This window comes from Castor canadensis, chromosome 2 (assembly GCF_047511655.1).
Source record: "Castor canadensis chromosome 2, mCasCan1.hap1v2, whole genome shotgun sequence".
NCBI classification, from domain to species: domain Eukaryota; kingdom Metazoa; phylum Chordata; class Mammalia; order Rodentia; family Castoridae; genus Castor; species Castor canadensis.
The window spans coordinates 175,981,485-175,987,886 of NC_133387.1; the positions used below are offsets into that span (position 1 = coordinate 175,981,485).

General features: G+C 36.5%; 1 pseudogene; it reads right to left on the reverse strand.

Moving 5' to 3' along the window:
* Window positions 1–2,839: 2,839 nt before the first annotated feature.
* LOC109678179 (olfactory receptor 8B3-like) lies at window positions 2,840–3,738 on the reverse strand (annotated as a pseudogene).
* Between the last annotated feature and the right edge of the window lie 2,664 nt (window positions 3,739–6,402).

A 6,402-nucleotide genomic window follows, 5' to 3' on the forward strand; every position in this document is an offset into this window, starting at 1 on the left:
TATCTATACACAATGGAATTTTATGCAGCCATGAAGAAGAACGAAATGTTATCATTCGCTGGTATATGGATGGAATTGGAGAACATCATTGTGAGTGAGGTTAGCCTGGCCCAAAAGACCAAAAATCGTATGTTCTCCCTCATATGTGGACATTAGATCAAGGGCAAACACAACAAGGGGATTGGACTATGAGCACATGATAAAAGCGAGAGCACACAAGGGAGGGGTGAGGATAGGTAAGACACCTAAAAAACTAGCTAGCATTTGTTGCCCTTAACGCAGAGAAACTAAAGCAGATACCTTAAAGCAACTGAGACCAATAGGAAAAGGGGAACAGGTACTAGAGAAAAGGTGAGATCAAAAAGAATTAACCTAGAAGGTAACACCCACGCACAGGAAATCAATGTGAGTCAATGCCCTGTATAGCTATCCTTATCTCAACCAGCAAAAACCCTTGTTCCTTCTTATTATTGCTTATACTCTCTCTACAACAAAATTAGAAATAAGGGCAAAAGAGTTTCTGCTGGGTATTGAGGGGAGGGGGAGAGGGAGGAGGGGAGTGGGTGGTAAGGGAGGGGGTGGGGGCAGGGGGGAGAAATGAACCAAGCCTTGTATGCACATATGAATAATAAAAGAAAAATGAAAAAAAAAAAAGAAGAATCAACTTAGAATGTAACACATTTGTACATGGAAGCAATGCTAGGAATCTCCCTGTATAGCTATCCTTAGCTCAACTGGCAAAAATGCTTTTTCCTTTTTATTATTGTTTATACTCTCTCTTCAACAAAATTAGAGAAAGGGCAGAACGGTTTTGTACTTGGAAGCGAGGGGGTTGAGGAGTAAGGGAGGGGGAAGGGGGAAGATGAAGGGGGTGGGGAATAGGGGGGAAATGACCCAAAAACTTTATGCACATATGAATAAACGAAAAAAAAACTTTATGTGTGTTCGTGTTTGTGTATGTGTATGTGGGTATCTCCATGTCTCTGCCTTTAGACAAACAATGAATGACTAAAGTAATAGCTAATTCCTTTTGTACATTCAACAAGAACTTCCTGCTGATCACTGCCTCTCTAAAGCTAGAACAGGAATTACCTGCCATGAAGGGCCTGCAAATTTTAAAACTCAGGTCAAATGCCATGAAATTAGTTGGGTAATTATTGACAAAAAATTAAAGATGTGAAAGATTCTGTGTGTGTGTGTGTGTGTGTGTGTGTGTGTGTCTGTCCATGCATGTGTGTTTGTGTATGTGTTGTGTGTGTGCAGGAAAGCAGTTTAAAAGGGGTGCAGAGGGGAGTTCAAAAATGCCTGGGGAATAAGGAAAGAAACAAATAATGAATTCAAAATTTGCACTTTTATTTTAAAAAGAAAAGCCATTTGATCAAAAGACATAGTAAGCAAAATAAAAAAACACTTTGAATAATATCAAGCAGTTTTTACAAAGAGAAATTATTAAGGGAAAATCAAGCATGTCGATATTGGGGTCAGATGGGAAATGGGTGGTCATTTAAATATGTCAAGGACCTAGCAATGCCAAACAGGCCAACAAACAACTTGTAAATTTCAAAATGAGTTTAGAAAACAGTAATATAATAAAAATATTTACAGCTATATTGAAAGGGATGTTTAAACTGTCATTTGAAGCATTAGATTGAGTACATTTAGAGCAGTCATTTTTTGCCTGTTTCTCAATGAAAAAAGTAAACCAACATTCCATCCTAGAAAAGACATTATCACAACTGGGATTATTCACCAAATGTTTCTTTCAAAAATTAAATTCTATATTTTTGTCAATCATCTCCCAACTACATAAAAATCCATCAAGCTGTCTTTATAAACAAAAATTGCAATACTTATTTTGAAAGAAATTCATGTGTTACCCTGGAAGAAAATACAGCCACTTGAAAATAGAAATAAGATCTCATATTACACGTTTACTCAAACAAACAAACTAGTAAAGTTTAATAGAAAACATGGTAAACTCAAAATCAGAAAGTTGTTGAATCTGAAGTATGTCTTTGAAAAGCTGTGTGATTTTAAGTAAATAATTAAGTGAATTTAAGTAAATCATTGAGCTTCATTTTCTCATGCATACATCAAATATTTGCTGGTGCTGCTCTTTACAACTTAAATGAGAAAATTATTTGTCAGACATTTAATGCATACTGTTTGCATGCACAAAATGTTTTGTAGGAACTTCCATGTCTGGAATTTAAAGAAGATGCATTCTTTCCCAGTGCAAGATGGAATGATGAGGATACAAATGCTCTAATTCATGCTCTCAAAATTGAGTGGCAGATAAGGTCCACCTCCCACAATGACAAAATGGAATCCCAGTATTACATGATTTTATCATTGTCAGACCATTGTCTTTTTCCAGATGAAAAATAATAATTAAAAAACAAAGATTAAACATTTTGTCCCTAAAAAAACAAGTGTTTTAACTTTATCAAGTATATGGATGACAGGATCAGAAGAAACATTTTTATGTTTTTCTTTGTTTTCTAAATTTTCTAAATGATCTTCATGACTTTAATGTTCAGAGTTAGACAAGAACTGTAAATGCCAAAAGTAAATAAAGAGAATTTTATATTTAATAAATTTCTTCTCTAACATTATTATGATAAAAATAAAAGAGTAGAGAAGGAAATACACAAATGCTGATGAAAGGAAGACATTGTCCATAAAAAGTAGAACCAAATTATCAAGAAAAGACTCAAATATTATTCACCCTGATTAAAAAAAAAAGAAGCAGGATAAGAAGACTGCCACACAAATATTGAAATTAGTAAGCTGAATTCCCTGTCCTTCTCCTACATGCTGAGAAAGCTACTGTTTATGATCAACATTTCATTCCACTCAGGGCTTTTCTTAGAGCAATTTTAATGCCTTTGTTCCTCAAGCTGTATACTAAGGAGTTCATCAAAGGAACTGTGTTGGTGTAGACAACAGAAGAGATTTTACCCTCATCCATTGACATGGCATAATATGGTTTGAGACTCATAAAGGCATATGATTCAAAGAACAAGAAAATGGCAATTATGAGGGAACTGCAGGTGCTGAAGTCTTTGGACTTGCCTTCAGTGAAGTAATTGAAAGATATTGGAGAGAATGAAACCACAGATGTAAGTATGGTGACACTGGGCACAGTGATGTTGATTCCCACCACAAGGAAAAATGCCAGCTCATTAACATGGGTGCTAGCACAGGAGAGCTGGAGCAGAGGGAGGAAGTCACAGAATTAGTGGTTGAAGATGTTTGCATCACAGGTCAGTCTCAGCATGCAACCAACATGGCACAGCACCAGAAAAGGCCATCAAGTAGGAAACAAGCATAGCATTGGAACCCACTTTAGGGGACATGGCAAGGTAATACAGAAGGGGATTACATATGGCCACATAGCAATCATCAGCCATTGATGTCAGCATGTAACATTCAGAGAAGAAAAAAAAAGCTGAGTCATACACTCTCTGAAGTAGATAGTATTCTTCTTTGATATGAAGTTCATCAGCATTTTGGGAGTAATCACAGAAGAATAACAGAGGTCGATGAAGGACCCAGTGAAAGAGGAAAAAGTACATGGGGGTGTGAAGGTGTGAATTCAGTCCAATTGTGTTGTCAAACCCAAATTTCCCCATGCAGTAACTATATATATTACTAGAAACAGGAAGAACAAGGGGAATTCGAGGTTAAGCCCACCAAAATGAATTCAGTTACAAAAGATCCAGTTTCAGGACACATTCATTTGGAGAATCTGTAGGCACAGATAAAAAGGATTACATCAAAGGACAAAACAGTTCTTTCCATAACATTTGTTCATCCACATGAGATGTCACTGTTATTGACTACTCTTACTCAGTTCCCAACCTCAACCTTCCTTTATTACTACCATGCTGCTGCTGAGCTTCTGAGTGATACTTCCCTTCATTGTAGTCTCTTTTTTTTTTTTTTTAGCAGAAGCATAACTATTTTTATTTTGTTTTTGAGATAGGGTCTCAGAACTTTCCTCAGGCATTAAACTCATATGTCTTCAGAAACATCTTTCATTCCTCTCGTCATTTTGTCCTTCACTTTAAGCCCTCCCTTCACCAATGAATTGGAGTCAGTGGCTTTGGCCTCTAACACAGATTCTGATGCACTGGGAATAAAAACAATGTTTTAAACTAAAATATGAAAGAATGGAGTACAGGCATAGCTTATTTATTGCCTCAAGACATAGAAAAACCCCTACATCTAAAGAATGAGGTTTTGGTCCATGTGTGATGAGATCCCACATTCCCTGTTACCCTCAACATCTCTGAACACTCTCTGCTGTCCCAAGAACATATTTTGTTCCACATACACTTGAATGTCATGACAGAACAATATGGAAAATAGAGGGGTATATCTTAGATCCCTGGACTTTCCTCTTAAAGGAAGACATTAATGTAAATTGAATTCAGAAACTCACATTTCCTAAGCCAGAAAACCTTTGTACTTCCTTATTGTTTATTTATATCAGTACTCTAGAAGATCAGTTGCAGACTTTATTTCCAGTATGTACAGTAGATGTCTCTGAACTATAGATCACATACAGGAGAAATGGTTATTATTGTCTCATTTACCCCTTTATAAAAGATAGAAAATTTAATGACATCATGCAATTGGCTTTAAGCAGGACAGAAGATTACTCAGGGTCTTCTCCACGGAAAAGATTCTCGGTATAATAGGGAAATAAGGGGATTGTATTTACACTGTGGACTCTAATCTGTCTTTAGTTCATTGGGGACTCAGTATATTAGTCAAGTTTTTCCTTTGCTCTAGGGATGACAATTTCTCTAATGGGAACCAAAAGCAAACTCTCATTTGTCTTTCAGCAAGATGGTGGAACAGGAAGTCCTGGATCCTTCTTCCGTAATGAACACAATAATTCAGCAGCTATTACGGACAGATTCCATTTATGAGAAATCCAAACGGTATTTATGGTGCTCATGCACCCTAATCTAGTGTGTAACAAGCCACATTGAACCTGGTAGGGAAATACAAGTTACCTTCTTCCCATAATCTCTATTGCTGATACAGAACTACAGAACTGAGATAAAAAACATCTCCTGGAGAATGGACCGAGCACACCATGCAAACATTCAAAGCCCTATCTTTTGCTCATGATATTCACGGGAATGGCTTCTAGCCTGTCTCACAGGCTAGCATAACACAAGACAAATCATACACAGATTACCAGGTACCAGGTAGAACAGAGAAGATGATTTAGACTGACATTCAGCATAGCCAATCTTCTCAGTTAAGTCTGGAAACAGGAGAGGAAATATCTCAGTCCCAGTTTCTTCCTAAAGAAAAAAGGTGCATTTCACTTCCATCCCCCAAACTGTGGAGACTACACAGATGACTGCCATCTATGCTATCTCAGACTGCTGACAGTACTCAGGACACAGTGTGCTCTTTCTAAGTTTAGAAGGAACAAAACTGCGTGTCTGGGCTGTGCCAGTCACCATAGCTCTTCCCCAAGAGTCATCAAGGAGTTAGCAAATGGAAATCCCCAGTTCCCTGCATTTCCCTAAGGAGGAAAAGTGGTGCTTAATTAGTACAATGGCCCAACCTATCTGGAGTCTACCTCAGCAAATAGCTTCTGTCTCACTTGCGTCAGAGCAACGACTGGATCTGGAAAACTCTTGACATGTGACAGCCATTGAAAACAGAGAAATCTGGTGTATTCTACCAATGATTTTCAATAATTAATGTCAATACTCTCAAAATCTTCCCAAAAAGGTGAATAGGAAACACTTTTGAAGTTATTTTATAAGGCCAACATTACCAAAGCCAGACAAAAAACATCAAAGAAACTCTATTTTTTTGTTTTTGTTTTTTTCCTACTTTGAGAATTTCTTAATTTTGTTTCGTTTTGTTATGGAACTAGAGATCAGTTTGTTGAGCAAGATTAGCCAGACTCAAAGTCAAATATCACATATTTTCACTCATATATGGAATCTAGACCTAAAATGGTGGTGGTGATGATGATGATCAGATATGAGTATAAAAGTGGGGCTGTCTGAGAGTGTTAAGTGGAGGGGACAAAAATGAAGAAAAAGAGAAGACAGAAAACAACAAAATGTCAAGAATAAGTCCTTAACTATCAATAATTTATTTAAAAATTAAACTTACTCAAAAAGCAAAGGGTGGCTAAATGGATAAAATGAAATCAATATCTGATTATCTGTTATCTATGAGAAACTCACTTTAGAATTAAGGATACCCAGTGACAAATCATGAAGTAGTTGAGAAAACATCCCATTCAAATTATAACTAAAACAGGGGTGACTCTACTCATATCAGACAAAATAGACTTTAGTCAAAAATTGTTACAAGAATTAAAGAAGATAATTATATAATGTTAATATGTTAATTTAA